The following is an 18,160-nucleotide window of genomic DNA, read 5'->3' as shown; positions in this document are numbered from 1 at the left end:
TTGCTTTTGTTGTTATTATATATTACATTGTTACTATATTTTACTTTATGTCAATTATTAAACTGTTCTTATCTCAGTCTATGGATTTTACCATTTTTCTGACTCTCTTCCCCTTTCCACCAGCCAGGGGGAAGTGAGCAAGTGGTTGCATGGTACTTAGTTGCTGACTGGGCTTAAACCATGGCATTAACAAACATTTACGATTCCATTTAACATCACGCAATTCTCTGTGTTTTGGAGCAGTTGGAACCTGCTGTAGAGCGTCAACCTTTTTTAGCATGTGGAATCTGCTGCAGAGCATGAACAACATAGTGTGCATGCAGCTGGAGTTAAACAATGGAACTGGTTTAGCTTGGCACTTAGTCTGACTTTGCAGAGATGCATCTACAACATAGGATGTGTCTGAAGATGGGATTTAACAGATTTTTTGCAGTTTCTGGAGCAACATTTTGGGGCTTCACTCGCATGACAAAATGGTAATGCAAAGTTGAGGAGCTAGCAATGGCATCAGAACACCAGGATTCAAAAGACTGCTTTTCTGTGATTGCTGTTAGGCCCACAGGTGCTTTCCCACTACAATAAGAACATTGCTGGGGGAAAAAAAAGTTGGTTTGTTTTTTCTTCACTGTTGCAAGACATGGTTGATCAAACTGGAAGATTAGCTGTTATCTAGGACTAAAGGAGCAGAATGACAATTCTCTAGGAACTCCTGTGCTGTCAGGAACAAGAAAGAAGATTTTGTTCTTCTGTTATTGCACCTTGTCACTCTCATATAGTCAACTTACCCTCTTGCTGTTTGAAGTCTTCCAATGGATGTTTGGACAAGAGAAAAGAGCTGTTTAATTATACCATAAGTGGTTGCAGAATGAAGGGAAAATGTTTATTTAGAAGACTGAAGGGTACATGGTAGTGCTTTGTGACAAGTCTGAGTGGTTCTCAACAAATGGAGTTCTTCTTCTTCCAGGAAGAGTTATGTGCAATACATGATCTTTCACTTCAACAGACTGTGGTGTGGGCATTGCAGGGTGGGGAAAAAAAAGTACCGCTATTCTAATATAATATTTCTAATTACAAAATCTTCAAGATTTCCCTCTGACACTGACATTTAATTCAGGATTTTAAAGACTTACAGGCATTACAGTAATGACAAGTCTACTTAATATGTACCAATGGAAACTGCAGTTTTCTCTATTTTTTTTTCTTACTGAGCTCATACCATCCCAATTTTTCTTTTAAAACTGTTAGAAAAAGTGGTCCACATATATTTTTTTCATAGCACATACATTTCTGTATTCATTTGTTTATTAGTTCTTCCTCATGTGAAAACTAGATAAACCTGATTCCAGTAATGCTTTAAAATAAAGCTATTAGTCTAGTGAGGGAAGTTGGGTGCAGCTTTCTCAGAGCTAGCATATTGTGTTGCTTGTGATTTATAATACTGTGTATTGTAAAAAGACAGAATAATGATTTCATGCAAACAAGACACCAGTGCATAACTGCCTACTCTAAGACTGAAGTAGTTTATGCTTTTCTGCCCAGTTCATTTTGTCTTAGTCACAAAATAGTATAAACAACTCTAGCCAGGGCTATAAACTGTGTAGAGTTGAACTGTTGTGGGCAGTAGAGTTATCAGTTCCAAGCCTTAAACAGTAAAACAGTTTTCAGTTCCTAAGGGTCTACCATATTTTTAGTTAGGACTAAAATATTACAGTTGCCTGAGGAAGAAGCTTTAGTCAGAAAAATATTTGAGGTAGGCAAAAGCCATATTTAAATTTTACTAGAAAATGAGAATTCTGCACCAGTTGTCGGAAGGTATAACATGGGAAGTCTGCTTAAACAGTGTCTCTAGGTGGGCCACTGGAAGCGTTTACTAGAATCTGTGATACCTGCCAGACTGAGCATATGGGCTGGAAATTCTAGTGCACAGTGCAGCAGGGTGAATTTTTGCCATTCCTCATCTGGGACTCCAAGAGGAAAGGTGAATTTAAAAGTTCTCTAACTAATGAAACTACTTATTAGTATCTTCTCTAAGATGTTTGGAAGAGTTGTACAGTTGACAGATACACCTGTCCACTGAAATGGGTAACTGAGGGATTCACTTTGTTTTGAACAGACTGTCAGCCAAGTCTGAGGTGCTAATCCTTCCAGACTTTCAAAAGGCATTGCAACTTCTGCTCTACATGAGCAGCCACCAAGTGAAGCCTGATCACTGGCTAATGGAAGGGGAATCTCTGCATTTAGTAACACTTTGCTGCTTCTAATTAATGTCATCTTTCCCTTGTCTAGACCATACTTGCTCATACCAGCAAGAAAGTCTAAAAGAAAATGCTGTCTATTGAGAAGAAATTGCAGCTATGCAGATAAATGTTGGAGCAGGTGACCTTTCAGGGTCCTTTCTGACCTGGGCTGTTTGCTGATTCTGTAAACAAGGGACAGGTAAATGCAAGATATGTGCACAAATGCTGGGAGATGGGGAACTGCACTGTCCTGCAGGAGGAGGTCTATTGCACTGACTAGTGTACTTGTGCTACTGAATCAGAAGGGTGCCATTCTCTTAGACGCTTTGCTTAAGATGATATTGCTTCTTTATAGATGTAAGGAGGTTTTATACTGCATACAGCCTAATTATATTTTATAGTTAAATAAGAAGTGCTCAGGTTTCAATTTTTTGTGATTATTGTGAAGGATGGACAAACAATATTTTATAATGGGCAAGTATCTGCCTACTTCGGGAAGCAGGGAAAACACAAGCCAAATGTAAGAATGGGTAACAACATTTATACACAATTGTGATTCAGGGGATAGAGTCACAGACTGACTTCAAAGATTCCTGCTAGTCAACAGGACATTTGGAATGACTGAGATGAGAAGAAAGCGTTCCCTCTACATTACAAAACTCTGGCATTCTCTTTCAAACTGCTAATTAGGAAAAATAGATAGTGCCCACAGATGAAAGCACCATATCCGTCAGTCTTAGAAAGAAAGACACAATTGTAGCATACTTCATACTAAGCATCTAGATGTTTGTCCCTCACAATCTTGTTCGTGCATCTAGGAAACAGAATTCAGAAGTGTGAAAGGATAATTTCTCTAATCATAATGCAGAGTATATTTATTTGCAAATTTTAATTGATTAATTTCCATTTAAAAGATTGATATCCCCAACCATTTTGTGGGGTATTTTTATCTTAACACTCACAAATGCAAACTTATTTTACAGTCAAATGATATCGAATTCATGGTATCATAATATGTTGGACAATTACAATCATTATTTGAGGATACCTGTTAAAGTTAACAGACACATCAACTCTTGCTAAATTGGAACAGAGAGAAAGGCAGTTTGTAAAAAGTACAAATTAAAAAGACCTTCACACTCCTAAAACAAAGCTTGACCAAAAAATGAGTGCAGAACAGTGATGGCGGGGCAGGTAAGCACCTCTGATTTGTCAGCTGGATGCAGAGGAGGCAAGGAGTTTTCTTTCCTTCTAGTTAAGCATGATTTTTCTTTCTTTCTGTCAGGACGTTTGTCTAGGTTTTTAGCAGTGATGTGACTGCATTGTCAATTGTTCTGATGTTTGTAAATAATTAGTTGCATTTGCTGTCCTTTTAATTTGGCTCGACATAAGTACGATTTCAGGGGCATTTTATTGCTGCAAGGGTAGTGGTTTGGGCACTTTTCTAATGCTCTGATCCCCAAGACATTTCTTTGTGGCATGTAAAGAGTAGCTGATCATACCAGATCTCTGGGGGACTGTTTGATTTGGGAAAGAATAACACAGCTATGTGTGTGGAAGAAGTGTCTTCTGATGACCTGTAATAGCCACAAGAATGTGTTGTCATGTGGAAATGCAACACCTGGGTCCCCAGAGTGCAGGTGAGAGTTTGTGGCACAGGAGCAGAGAAGCATAAGGTGCTGCAGTTGTGAATACAATGAGTAGTGACAATTGTGTTAACTATGTGTGCTGGTGGCATATAAAAACGTGTGTTGCATTGCTTTTTTTTTAATGGTAGTTGCAGAAAGGATGCTCTAGATTGAAAGTATGCAGCAGGAGTCATGGCCAGAATTAATTTAGACTTTGCTAACTTCTAGTTTCTAAGTATATGCAGTTCATAAATTCTGTTTGAACTGTGCATATCTTTGCATCCAACTGCAAACTCCAGTTTGATAGTAAGGCTGAGTTCCTGTCCTTGTATTTTCTTCTTGGGCTAAAATATTTAGTGCAGGGCTAAGGCCTTTTGGAAAAGTGTAAGGGGAAACAAAGCAAAATGCAAAGCTGCAGTTTACCAAGCCTCAGACAAACTCTGAGTGTACAATACAGAGCTAATGGGATGTAGGGCAGATACAGCTGCATGACGAAGTGACAGGATTGCTCCTAAAGATGTGTAGAGTCAGTGTAAAAATATAAGAGCCAGATTAAGCAAGTGAAAAAGGACTGCTGTTTTACTGGGATGTTCTGGAATACCAGCCTGGTGAATGCAGTGTGGGAAGAGATTATGCAATACAGAGAGCATGATTTTTTTGGCATCATTTATACTCTGTGGGGGCTTACCCCTGAACAGCAGTAGCTGTCAGAAACCTTGTCATACAGCTGGTAAATTACTGAACATTTTAGTTGCACTGCATTCGGTTTCCTCTTCCAGGACCACTCCCATGTCCACTCAGCATATTGTGCATCAGTCAGCCCCTCTTATTTATATCATAATAATATATGATTATTTATATCAGCAAAGGATGATCAGAGGAATGGAGCACCTCCCATATAAAGACAGGCTGAGAAAGTCGGGGCTGTTCAGCCTGGAGAAGAGAAGGCTGTGGGGAGAACTCATAGCAGCCTTCCAGTATCTGAAGGGGGCCTATAGGGATGCTTGGAGGGATTCTTCATTAGGGACTGTAGTGATAGGCCAAGGGGTAACAGGTTAAAACTTAAACAGGGGAAGTTTAGATTGGATATAAGGAGGAAATTCTTTCCTGTTAGGGTGGTGAGGCACTGGAATGGGTTGCCCAGGAAGCTGTGAATGCTCCATCGCTGGCAGTGTTCAAGGCCAGGTTGGACAGAGCCTTGGATGACATGGTTTAAGGTGAGGTGTCCCTGCCCCTGGGGGGGGGTGCAGTTGGAACTAGATGATCTTAATATACTTTCCAACCCTAGCTATTCTATGGTTCTATGAAAGTTGTTTCTGCATCTGTGCAGTGAGTGAATAGCATAATGTGATGTATTCTAAAGTGCTCCCTTGTAATTTTATCACTATGCATGAAATCTCAGGAATAAGGAGGCCACTCTTTAATAAAAATTGCTATTACAAAATTCATTGAGCCCATCAAAGCCACTATCCAAAGCAGATTTTTGTGGAGAAGATCTCTTTTAATTCCCCGCTCAGCAGAGTCTCAAGTGAACTACCAGTATAGGAAACTAGCTGCTTAGAAGATGTTTTGCTCCAGACATTTTGTGTTACAGGCAGATGAATGGAAGACTGCATCAAAGAGATTCCTTTTTTTTTTAAGGTTCAGTGTTCAGGTGGAATATGAGTGCAACCAAAGCAAATGCTGTCAGCCTTACATTCATCTGAGGCACCTTTCCTCCCTCCCCTTGGGAGGCAGTGAGCTAAGAAAAAGGAATCTATAGAGTTGCATCTAAAATTCCCTAATTATATCAAGTGATATTTCTGGGGGGAATTAAAAACTGTAAGGCTAAAATGAGGCAGATTTTCTTTCTGTTCTCTTGTGCCTGTTTTAAGGTGTCTGCCAGACAATATTAACACATCATTTTGTATGCAAGAATTACTCCATTTTTAAGCTACAATAACATTTTCAATGATCAGTATTTCAAAATTTCAATTACAATACTTGAGATAGATTTTCTTCTTTATTTATTTATTTTTAAAATTAGGCACTTAATTGCATATGTGCACTGAGATCTCGTAGCAGCTTAAGGCATGTGGCAACCTAGCTGATCACCGATTTCATGCCTGCTTGGGTTTCTGCATGCATACTGCTATTTCTGACTTTAGTGATAGGAATTTGCATGATCTGAAGTTCATCTAGTACTCATTGTAGTAACAAATTAAGTTAGTAATGAATCCTCTTTTGTGAATAGTGAGACAGTGAGCTTCCTGAAAAACTCCGCCCAAACTCAAATTTCACACCAGCAGGTATATAATAAGGTTATGACTGCGCAGCTGTAGAAACTATATGTGCTGACTGGAGAGATTTTGCAGCTGATTGGCATTATGAAAGTGGCATATACTTTGGAGACACTTCAGAAAAAGAAAATGTATAAGGATGGTGTTCTCTACTTCTTGTTTCTCTTAAATCATATTTTCCTGGAAATACATCACTAAAAATTCTGCCATATGTTGTTGACCTAAAATTATTACCAACATTCATATAAAGTTAGAATGTTAATAAGCTATTTTTCCAAAGCAGCCTGCTTAAACAGAGCTGTGATCCTTATGAGAAGGATGTCTCACACATGATCTCTTAAAACAGCTATTGCTGTGATGTGGTTCTTTTGAGGCAATACTACATCTGCCATAAAAATTATGATAGCACAAACTTCAGTCTAAGAGAAAACGTAGGTGCAAAAGCGCCTGTTAATGTAGTATGCCATTTAACGGAGATATTAAGTAGTATTTTACTATCTGTATAGGACCAGACACCTGTCTGTGTTTTCACAGTAAAGCTGGTCTAATCTGTGTCTTTTTCTTCGCTACAGGACAGATTTTGGTGAGGAACCCCAGAGAGTACCAGACCTATTCTTCCTTGCCTGGCCTTTCTTTGATCTGCCCTAGTCTGCTTTCAGGACATGTGTTTTTATATTCTGGGAAATTATAGCTTTAATAGAAATCAGTGAATTAATATGGACATGTGAGAGAATGCAAGGCAAGGCAAAGAGAGCAGAAGCACACAACATTACCACTTGTGCAAGTGGGTCGCCTTTGCAGCTGAGTGGACTTTGTTCTGTCATGTTTTCCCAATGAACACTGAAGAGTAAGTTGTAACTGCGTATAACTTTCCCTTTGATGTCAAAGGACAAGAAGGCTAAATCACAGCTTAAGGCTTACAAGTCAAAATCATTGTTTTCATGAGAACCACATCCCTATTGTCTTGTAGTTACTATGGAATCAAGACTTTGTAGTGGAGGAGGTTTTGAGAAAGGAGAGTAAGTTAGATGTTGAGACTATTTCTGCTCTAGAGCACAACTCATGGTACATTAATATACCCCTTTAGAGTGCTAGTTTATCAATCAGAAAATTCCATCAGTTCAAGCCATTTTGTATGTGAATTACATTAATTACATTTGCTCTTGTATTGATTTTTTTTTTTTTAAATAATAATAATTCTTTACTTATGTCCTCAAATAAAGAACTCATTTTAAATGAGTTGTTGCCAGCCTAGGGTCTGGCCTTTATCCTCATTCCTTAACATTAGCCTGAAGGTTTAATTCAAGTTGTATTTAGTTGAATACTTTTGTAGTTCTTCATTTACATGTATGCCAACAAGCTTAAATGCACTGCAACCTTGGAAGACTTTCAAAGGAAGTAATAATTCCTCTGAAATAAGTCTTTTGAAGGCTTTATCTTGCTCTTTCTCTTTTTGTTAATCTTAGAGCCCCTTAGCATGTCAAAGCAATTTTTCTAATGTCACATCTTCTACACATTAGCATGAAAGAGCTTTAAAAGATGATTTGAGAAAGAATAAATGTTGAATGAGCATTTATTATAGAGCCGTTTATGCTACATTTGCATTTTGACTATGTTTTTGACGTGTAATGTTTGAAAAGCAGACTAATTCGAAAGTCAATAGTCCCTAAACAATGTATACTACAAGTCTGTTTACACTGAACTGTTTCCTTTGTGCATTAATTTACAAAAATAAGATTTCATTAGGCTTAAGCTGATTTGTTTATAGGGATGAGATTAAACTAGTCTCATTAGTCTTAATATTGAAATGGTATTCCCTTTAGAAATTTGGTAGTGATCAAATGTTCCTCTTTAAGTTATGTTCAAGGGAATAGGGAAAAACTCTTCAGTCAACTGATATCTGAGTTCTGATTCTTTCCAGTTCAATTGTTATGGAAATTAATTACTGAAGAATACCCAGGTCTGGAGTGAGAAAAATAATTTACTACCTTACTGCAAAGAAATTTAAACTTTTTTTTCTGTTTTGAAAACATGGCAGACTGAAATTGTCTGTGTGAAGTATCCAACAGACTGAAGTTGTGCATAATTTGATTGATTTTGTTCATCTCAGTGTGCAAAGACTGGCCAGGTAGCATTTGAAACATCATTAGCAGTAGTTGTATTCTGCTAGAGTGATACAACATGTATTATCCATGTGGATAGGTTGTCCAAGATACTCTGGACAAAATGCCTAAAAGTATTTTGGCTTTCAGGCACCACAGTATTTTATATGTGTAATTTTAAAAGTCCATGCTATTGTGGGATTTTTGGAAATACTTTGCAGAAAGCTTGCTAGGTACCAAAATTTAAAGGAAAGTAAGAAAAAAAGATCTTCCTTCCAATTTTACATTTCCCATGAAGTTACAGCTTTAGTAGAAGGATCAGAATATTAACAAAGAGGAAAAGAATAAGCAAGATTGATATCTGTAATGGTGGAGAAAACGATAAAAGGTAAAACCAAGGATTATATGAGCACTCAGCAGGCAGTAAAAGAAAGCTAGATGAGCTGTACCTTCAGACAGCCACCATACACGATGGGCAGGACTCTTGTTATAGCCCCTCAAGTCTATGATGTGATAGGAATTTAGGGAGCTATTGATCTTTTAACTCCAAAAGAGAAATTCCCTCTTCTCCATAGAGGTCCAGTAGACACGTTATTTGTCACAAATACTTTCTTTTAAAAATTGTTATGCATATTAGCATTAGTTAATATAATTTTTGAGAATTACTGATTTGGAAGGTTTTTTTGTTTTTTTGGTTTTGTTTGTTTGTTTTGTTTTTTTGTTTGTTTTAATGAACATAGCAGGCTTTGTCATAATAGCAGGATTATTATTATTATTTCTTAGATGGTATTTGTGTTGTAATTTCTAAATTTTCCTGTCACTGAGTTCTCAGTGTGGGAAAGACTCAGTGTCTGTATTGGTGCAATAACAAACGAAGGTGTCGGATAGAAAAGGAGGGAATGAGTATTTAACCACTGCGTAAATCCCATAAGGAATAATCTCTGACTGAAGTAATGCTGTAGTGAACCCACCTTTTCCTCATCTTCACTATAGATTCAACTGTTGTTTCCATTCAGAGAGGAATTGCATTCTCCCTCACCTAAAAACTTTAAAATACTGCTAATAAACCATCATTCTGATGTCAAGAAAGCGGTAATCATTTGCTAATGTGCGATTACACAAGCTGCCCCCCTTAAATAATCCTTTTTAAGTTCTCACAACACACAGGGTGCAAATATTGTGGCGCCAGGTCATAGGGATCAAAGGGCCCTGGTAGTGGCAAGGATTCTAAAGTGCCAATAATATCAGAAAAAGGGGAATCTGCAAAAATGAGCAACTTCTTGGTGGGTGTTCTTGGAAGGTGCCTTTTTCATTCCTCTCGAGTTATCTAGATTACTTTTTTTAAAAAAGCTCTGCTGAAATATATATTCTCAGAGCAGCACTTCACTGAAGAAGATTGAGGATACAACTGAAAATGTGGCTTAGTGTAGGTATGTAAACATTTTCAGGTACAGAAGAGGTGTCTGGACTATTTGATTAGGTGTTTATATGTATTTTCATCAGAGAGATATATATGCATGTGTGATATTGTGTGTGTTTGTGTTATGTGTTTAAAAATACATATATAGTTGCCAGAGGTATCTAAAGGTCTAAAGGTCTTGTAACAATTATTCTAATACTTGAAGCAACAATCTAATTGAGAGGGGATGTCTGAGAAGGTTTTAAGTTTGAAACATAACAGACCTTATGTAGACCCCCTGGCTCTTCAGATGGTATTTGCTGTAGGGGAGTACATAATGAACAAGGAAAAGATTTATACTTTCACTGTCATTCTTAGACACACACACTCATATACAGGTAAAGAAAAAGAAACTCTTTGTGAACTTTCTGAATAAGGTAAGAGTGTTCTCATAGAAGTAGGATTTTTAAAAGGGAATTGTTGAAAATGGCCTAAGAATAAAACTTTTGAACACTGTCTCCTTTTCTTCCTTGGTATCAATAAAAGCTCTAAAAGCTGTAGCCTTTAACCTTTTCAGGTCTTTCTATTCATTTTCTAAAGAGATTTACATGAGAGATGTTCTTTTTTTGTTTGAGTTATTTGATATAGGTGATGGTCATGTAAGTGCAAGGGCCTATCTTTCTCAGGATCTTAGACCTCAGCACTGAGCTAAAAGCTTGCTCTCAGCAGTGGATAGGAGATGACAGTACCACGTCCTCCTTCAAATGCTATTTCGCTGGAAGTTTTAGCATTTCAGGGCTAATGCTTTACTACTTGGGTGCCTCCAAATGCTAGCCTTCAGATAAAACTATAAGAGGTTGTATAGTACCCTGGGCAATCCTACGAGGACATCTTCTATTATGAAGTAGTTGCCTGGGGGCTGAACTTCATCAGTCGTGATATCTATAGTAGTCTGTGCCCCTTCTCTCTCAGATACATATATATATATATGTATATGCAAGTATACATATATATGTATATGCAACTAGCTTTTGCCCATGGATTTAGAGATGAGAACAGAAATATTCTTTAATTGAGAAGCTTCTAGGGAAAGACAAATTCTGAAGTGAGCATCCCGTTATCTGAGTAAATTCTTGCCCTGTGCATGCTTTTGGAAACCCACTCGATACTAAAATGAAGCAATTCAAGAATCAGATTCTTCTTCCATATATTAGAGACTTTTTGGCTTCTTTGCTGTGAATAAATAATAGACTAGTCAAATGCTGGCCTTCCTGAAGCTGATTAAAATAAAAACAGCCCCCCTGCAAAATAACCCTGAAACCAACAAAACCTAAAGCAACACAGACAACAAAACAAACAACCAAACCAAGCAAACAAAAACCTAAAACCAACACTCCCCAAACCATTCCATTTACTAGGTCTAGGATTTAATTTATTGGCCTTAATAGATATTTTTTTTCCAAATTCCAGCTAAATTATTTTCTCTGCTTGCTGCATACTTTTCTTGCAGCTTGATCATTTCTCTCTTTGTTGTCACTCAAGACTTGCTTTCCAAAATTTATTCTATGTTATTTCTTCTTTAGCAGGACAAATTATTAGGCTGTTAGAAGGAGCAGCTCAGTAAGTTCACCATGTTTCACAGTGTATTGAATAATGGCTGCCTTATGATATATTGTCCTCCTTACCACCCAGCTCCCACTTCTTTTATCAGTACTTGCCAAGTTTTTTGTTTGTGGTATTCTCTGGGGTAGTAGCATCAGAAACTACCCCTGCTGATTGGACAACAGCTACTACTGTAGTTTGTCAAGCTTGTTTTGAATACTGGGATAAGAACAGGTGGTTTCTGAACCTACCTGTGACAGGTGAGTAAAAATGTAGTCTCTTTTCTCCAGTTATCACCATCTGGCTCGGTTAGTACTTGGATGGGGTACCGCCAGGGAATCATCATCTGCTCTATTGAAAACCTTTTCTAAATAAATCTTGCATCACTAGAAATGTGGAGACTAGAAAGGCAACAGAACTTAATTTTCAGAAAGACAGGAACTGGGATCTGCAGCAGCCACCTCCTCTGACAACTGCCTTGTGTTCCCTCCTAAATCATGCAAACAGAGTCAGAGCTTAGTGTTTAGTAGAACCTTGGACTCTGTTTACCTATTTAGATATGAGCTTCAATATCTTACTTTATAAGGTAATGTCTGCAATTTCTTCACATTTGGATCACTTCAAGCCTTCTTAAATTATGACTTTTTAACTGTCTATTTTGTATGAACCTTGATGTTGCAGGTTCATTTAATCCAGCTCATCTACCCATGTACTCTTTTGATCTTTCCTGGCCTTCTCCCCTTTTTTGTTTTCCTCATGTAATCCTGCTTTCCTGATTTTACTTTTGTAAGTTCATTCACTTTCTTCAGAAAGATGCCTTTCAATACATATATATATTCAATAGTTAAATGTATGGTCCCATTCTGTAAACAGTCTGCTTTCTTTCATGCTACTTCTTAAAGTCATTTTGTCATTCTGTTGCTTCAAATACATTTTTACAAAGCTTAACACAAAAAATATAAATAATCCGCAATAAACACTGAACATCTTTATTTCTTATGAGCATAAAAAAATAGCATAAAATTAATTCTGCTCCTCTGAGATGGATTCTTAGGTGTTATGAATATACCCTTGGAAAAATATAATAATGACCATGGTCAGGTGAAAGTATTACTTCTATATTTTATATATTGTAATTTTTAAATTGTCACTCTTACAGCTTGTTTGCCAAAAAGAAATTCAGCTTTTGGATAACGAAACAGCTCTGTGTAAGACAGATACTATTGTATTACAGTATGCCTTCTACTTGGATTTAGAAGACTGAGAACAGTGCAGATAGATAGTCTGAAAGTTTATCAGGTGTTTATTTTAAAAGGAATCACAGACTTACTGAGCCTTTTTGTCATACAGATTTCTAAGTTACCACTTAGAATTAAGTTAATTCTTCTCCAGGCAGAAGTTTCTAGCTAAAACTTCTGCCTGGTTATATTTTTGCTAGGTGAGGGAATGGTAAGTACGATGTAGCAAAAGCTGACCTCAGATAATTGTGCTGTTACCTGAGATGCATTAAAAAAACCACCAAAGATTGCTTTGTCCAATTCCCTGAAAATGGAGAACCAGGAATGAAAAAAAAGAGATGCCCAAGAGATTTTGAACAGGTGATTACCTTTTGAGGTAAAGGTTAGGCGCTCATGGAGAAGGCAGAAGTCAGAATCAGTGAATTGCCTTGACACAGATCACTTATTTGTCAGACTGGTTTCTCATTGCTTCCGGCTCCCTGTAGGAGTTAAGTAACCTTAGAACCAAAGCTGATCTGCTTCTGTTGTTGTTCTGATGTTCTAGACCACGTTAAGGTAGTCACATGGAGAGCAATGTCTGAGGCTGATCTGTTGGTCAGCTATTGAACAGAATGTATAACCTGATCAGGTATTAATTAAAATACTAATTCACAAGGCAGTTTTGAAGTGAGATGAAATGGAATGTGATACACATAATTATATTCCAGTACCTCTAGTGACTGCAGTCTTTTGTTAACATGTCATCTGTTTTCATGTCTCTGGGGCCTGGTTAGTGAACTGTTACTTTGATACTTTTGCTGGTATAAACAAACCTTTTGCACTGAATAGCCATTTGTGTGCTTCCATGGAGAGAATATACACAATGCTGATATATATATCCAGTCCCCATGGCTCCTACATAGTCCCATAAATAGGCATTAAGCCCTATTTATGTCTGTTCATCCCTGTTCATTGACATGTGTCCTGGGTTTAGCAGTAGCAGTCAATTTTTCTCCTTCTTGGTAGCTGAAGCAGTGCTGTGTTTTGACTTTCAGCCTGGGAACAGTGCTGATAACACCGATGTTTTCAGTTGTTGCTAAGTGATGTTTACCGTGACCAAGGACTTTGTGAGGCTCATGCTCTGCCAGGGAGGAGGGGAAGCCGGGAGGAAGCAGAGACAGGACACCTGACCCAAGCTAGCCAAAGGGGTATTCCATACCACAGCACGTCATGCCCGAGGGGGTAACTGAGAGTTACACGGAAGGACACGGGGTCTTCTGGATTGGACTCGTTTTTCCGTGGGTGGTATTGTATTCTCTTCCCTTGTTATTTTCTCTTATCATTGTTGTTGTTAGTGGTGGTAGCAGTGGTGATTTGTGTTGTGTTGTGCTGGACTGTTCTTGTCTCAACCCGTGGGATTTGCATTCTTTCGATTCTCCTCCCCATCCCTCCGGGAGCAGGGAAGGGGAGAGCCCCCAGGGAGGGGAGGGACGCGGGCCTCTACTGCTTCCAGCCTGGCACCACTCACTGGGAGTGAGTGAACGATCTGTCTGGCTGGGTTTAAACCACGACAGCATAGAATATAAGAATGTGCTGGTCCTACTTTTTTTGCATGTTATAATTAGACTGAACAACTCCGAGTTTCAACACAGTGTAATGAAACTTATGTGTGAAATAGGGCTCCAGGGATGACTTTTTGTTGAACATGTGACATTGGCATTTGGAACTCTGAGGTGGGATACAGATGGGTTTCTGTGGAACAAGCTTGGTTTACCCTAGCTTAGTATCTGCTGCTGTTTTCAATCCAATTCAGTGTTCAGTGATTGAGCAAAACTCCAACTGACTTCAATTAAGAAGTTAGCCTGAGTATGCACTAGTTGTTGTAAGTAACATCAGAAGTTTCTTATGCATGTGGAGGTAAAACCTGTTTTCATATAGGACACTGGAACAAACCCATGAACTGTTCCCAGACTACTCAGGTCAAAGGTCCCCCGTAGCTCCCTGCCACCCAAGATGAGTATTGTTTTCGTCCTGGAGGTGGAGAATTCTGCAAGTACCAATAACTGGGACTTGTCTGTCCCATTAATAACCAGAAAAAAATTGCAAATATAAAGGGGAACTGGTAGTGATCCTACTTTTAAAGCATTAAATATTCTGTAGCATAAGAGTACTAAGTCAGACTTCAGTAAAGCATTTGAAATTAGGACCTCTTTAAAAAAGTACAGCAGTTGGAAGAAAAAAAAAGCTTCAAAGCTGCTTTTGCTCCCCCTTGGAAACCTGCTGGTGTTAGGATAAAATGAATAGAGAAAAGAGAAAGGTTTGCCTTCTAATAAAGCATCTGTTGCCCACTTTGAACATTTCTTACTTCTTTGTGAGTGTGTCTCTTCAGTTATGGCTGCTACTGACAATGAAGAACAGAGGTATAGAAAAAGACAATACCTGTTATATAGCCAATATTTTTGATTTCATGTCACTTTGAACAGAATCTTCATTTGACCACATGCTGTGTCAAAAAGGAATTTCTTTGTTACCTAATCCAAAGATGCCGTAAGATGCTCAAAAAAGTAAACTGCAGGAATCTGTTCAATAAGAAAGATAAAAACAAACCTTACAATTCTTTCAGTGCACTGCGTTCACTTTTAACTTCAGCCTATTTTGGCATGCTACATAAAAACTGAATTCAAATGACTCATGCCTTTTTTTCCTCTCTTTCTTTTAATGTTATTAATTCTGGTTGTGGACTATAGATTTCCTTCGTCTTGGAAATAAAAGGCAATAAAATAAACATCTTCACATAAATTCAAAACGCGAGAAGGACTAAGGGATGCACATGCTTCACTGGATTGTTTAGAAACCTGTGGCCAGTTACTGCTGCCACTGAATTTTAGCTGCTGTAACATGGCTTTTTGAGGGCTCCCATCCTCAAAAGCTGTGCAGTATTTCACAGCAGGAGAGTCTTAGGTTTGGCTGAGGTCCTCACCTGAGTGATTCAGCAAAATTTTGTCCAGACCTCAGACACTTTATTTTTCTATCTTCTGTGTATGCTTACAGTTCAAGGCCAAAATGGCAGAAGACTGTATTCTAAGGGCTACATTCAGCTCTCCATGGTCAGCTCTTGTGTTGCTTGCAATGGATAAAGTCAGCTCATGACTGACCATTGAAGCATTAAGCAAAGACCATGTAATGAAATATAATCTTAAAGTCTAACCCAATTCAACTGAGTTTAATGAAAAAAAGAAAAAGCTGCTTTTTTAAAAATGGATATAGGAAAATACAATGTTTTGAATAGACAAACATTTTGATCTTTGGATTTTTTAGAGTAGATAAGGTTACAAAGATGACTTTGCAGTCTCTTTTTTCAGTACTCTTAAGCACTCAAAACTTCTACTTAGATTCTTTCCTACTTTAACCTCAAGCCTATTTTAAAAGTTGAAGAAAAGCACTTGTAGGTTGTATGTGTTTTGCAGAGGTTTTTTGTTTGTTTTGGGCTTAAAAGGAGGGCACCTGTGGGTCTGGGCATAACTCAATCAAGAGTTGGAAGGCACTCAATAAGGAAGTTTTAATTACTCAGATATAGTTAATGACACAGATTTCCTATATGTCTGAATTGTAAAGATACTCCAAGACGTTCATGTAGTGCAATAAAGACTCTTCAGCACATAGATGTAATTATTACAGTTAATTTTGTTGTGATTACAGTCCAGTACTATAGGTCTTGTGAACTATTATGTTGGATTTTGAAATATTCAGGCTAGTTTTAATTTCTCATTTACAATGTCTTCAATGTAAGAAACATAGGATGTTTTTGGAATGAATGAAATTTGCTTCTCACTGAAATGTTAAAATACTAGTTATGGAAGCCCTGGAGTCATGAAGGAGCAAGGCATCCACATACATGTTTGAGAAAAGTCTAGAAGATCCTGGCCCTTTGAGAAAAGATGGTGCACGGAAACACAGGCTGGTGCATGGCATACAAGATGGGCAAATGAGCTCTGCCCTTGTATAAGCTTCCCTGGACCAGTGAGTCCTTACTCTGATATGGCAGAAATGATCAGGTTCTGCTGTGAAGCTGACCAGGCTTGCTCTAGGACAGGGAAGGGTGGCAGGGTTTGTGCTGGCAGACCATACTACTAACCAGATTTGAGCAAGAGTCCCTTACTTTGGCTGTTAAGCTCCATTTCAAATGAAGGTGCAGCAGATACTCGCATTTAATTATTAGCAACTTACTTCTAGGCTGGCCACCCTCTGTCTCATTTGAATTCTTCAGTCTACAGCCACTGCCAGCTCTCCAAAGAGGTTTGCTCTTTGAATTATGCATTCCTTCTCACAAGTCATCAATAACGTTACTCAGAGCAGGTGTATGTTCTGTAATTGATTAGTTATCTCTTCACAGCAAATAGTAGAGTTTGTGATCAAGTAAGCAGGTTCATAGATTCCCTTGATCAAAGCATCAGAATCTGATTATGCTTCCTATAAAGGACATCCTTTGAAGTGGATCAGCACTCAGGTAATTCAATTTTCTTTCTGGAGAATTCATCTTGAAAGGAAGTAATTTACTCAGATACAAAGAGGTGGAAGATACTGTTTCCATTATGACCCATCTGGTGACTTTATGTCAGCCTCAGAAGAAAAGAAAGAAAAAGATTATTGACTGTGTCTGAGAAGTAACAATATGGTCCTTTTTGTTCTGTACATCAGATACGATAATTTCTCTAAAATGGATCATGTTTTATATTAATCTGAATCTGACTGTACTACACTTCAAGGGAAAATGAGCAGTTACCAAGTGTAAACTTAAACTGTAGTAGGACTTTTCAGAATGCTATACAAACTCAAGCTTTTACCTACATTTGCTTGTCAGGCAGTTTATTAGCTCTTATCCTCATAATTCTGGATGGAAAGCCATTGTTTTTTAAACAAGGCACCACTCTTCTTTTTTTTCCTCTCCTTTTACATACAGCTGAAATTTTCTAAGGGATATCTCATAATCCAGGAATTGTTTTCCCACCCTTTTTCTTTCCCAGGAGTGTTTCAACATTTGTTATTTCATTATTAGAAAAGATCAGTGGTTATCATATTGTTACAAAAAGAACTTTAGTACAAAGAAATGAAAAGTACTGTTGAATGGTACTTTAAAGCTGTGAAATCCCAAGAAAAGTAATGGAAAAAAGTAAAAGGCATTTTTAATTTAAGCATTTTTAAACATGAGAATTATGTTATTAATTTCCTTCTTAAACATGAACTTCTTAATGTCATTTATACTGTAGATACGTACGAAGTTTACAGCACAGTTCCCTAATGCAATGGACAGGTGCTTCAGACAGGGCCTATAGGAGATTCTGTTAGCATTGAAATCTTTCTTCAGTTCTCAGTTAAGGAGATATGGTGGTACCTTATTGCTCTGTAGCATGATAGCTTTCATCTTGAGAGCAGTGGGATGAGTCCAAATGGATGGAAGAGACTTTTCCTCAGATGTTGAGATAAATATAAAAGTGTGCTTTTAATAAATGTGCTAATAAACCAAACTTACTTTTTTGTCTTTTTTTAAATTTTTTTTTTTAATTGTACTGCACAAAACCCTTGCTATAATCTTTCCTCTTCTCAAAGGGTAGATCAAATATGAGAAGGAATTTTTTTTGTCTTTAACCAGAGTCTGATGGCTGTAGGATCTGATGAAAAAAGGGTTAAACATTAAT

At 37.7% G+C, this 18,160-nt stretch overlaps 1 long non-coding RNA gene across 1 annotated transcript in view; it reads left to right on the top strand.

Moving 5' to 3' along the window:
- The window catches only part of LOC130592317 (uncharacterized), a 39,867-nt gene extending 22,081 nt beyond the window's left edge, over positions 1 to 17,786 (top strand). Inside the window, exon 3 of the long non-coding RNA XR_008970525.1 lies at positions 17,732 to 17,786. This is a non-coding gene — a long non-coding RNA (uncharacterized LOC130592317). The remainder of the gene's footprint in view (positions 1 to 17,731) is intronic.
- Positions 17,787 to 18,160: the final 374 nt, after the last annotated feature.

The sequence above is a fragment of the Pezoporus wallicus genome, unplaced genomic scaffold (genome assembly GCF_028554395.1).
Source record: "Pezoporus wallicus isolate ANWC-B61680 ecotype Strahan unplaced genomic scaffold, APGP_CSIRO_Pwel_v1 contig_3324, whole genome shotgun sequence".
NCBI classification, from domain to species: domain Eukaryota; kingdom Metazoa; phylum Chordata; class Aves; order Psittaciformes; family Psittacidae; genus Pezoporus; species Pezoporus wallicus.
The sequence above is the reverse complement of the archived record's forward strand: the minus strand, read 5'-3'. Positions and strand labels throughout refer to the sequence as shown.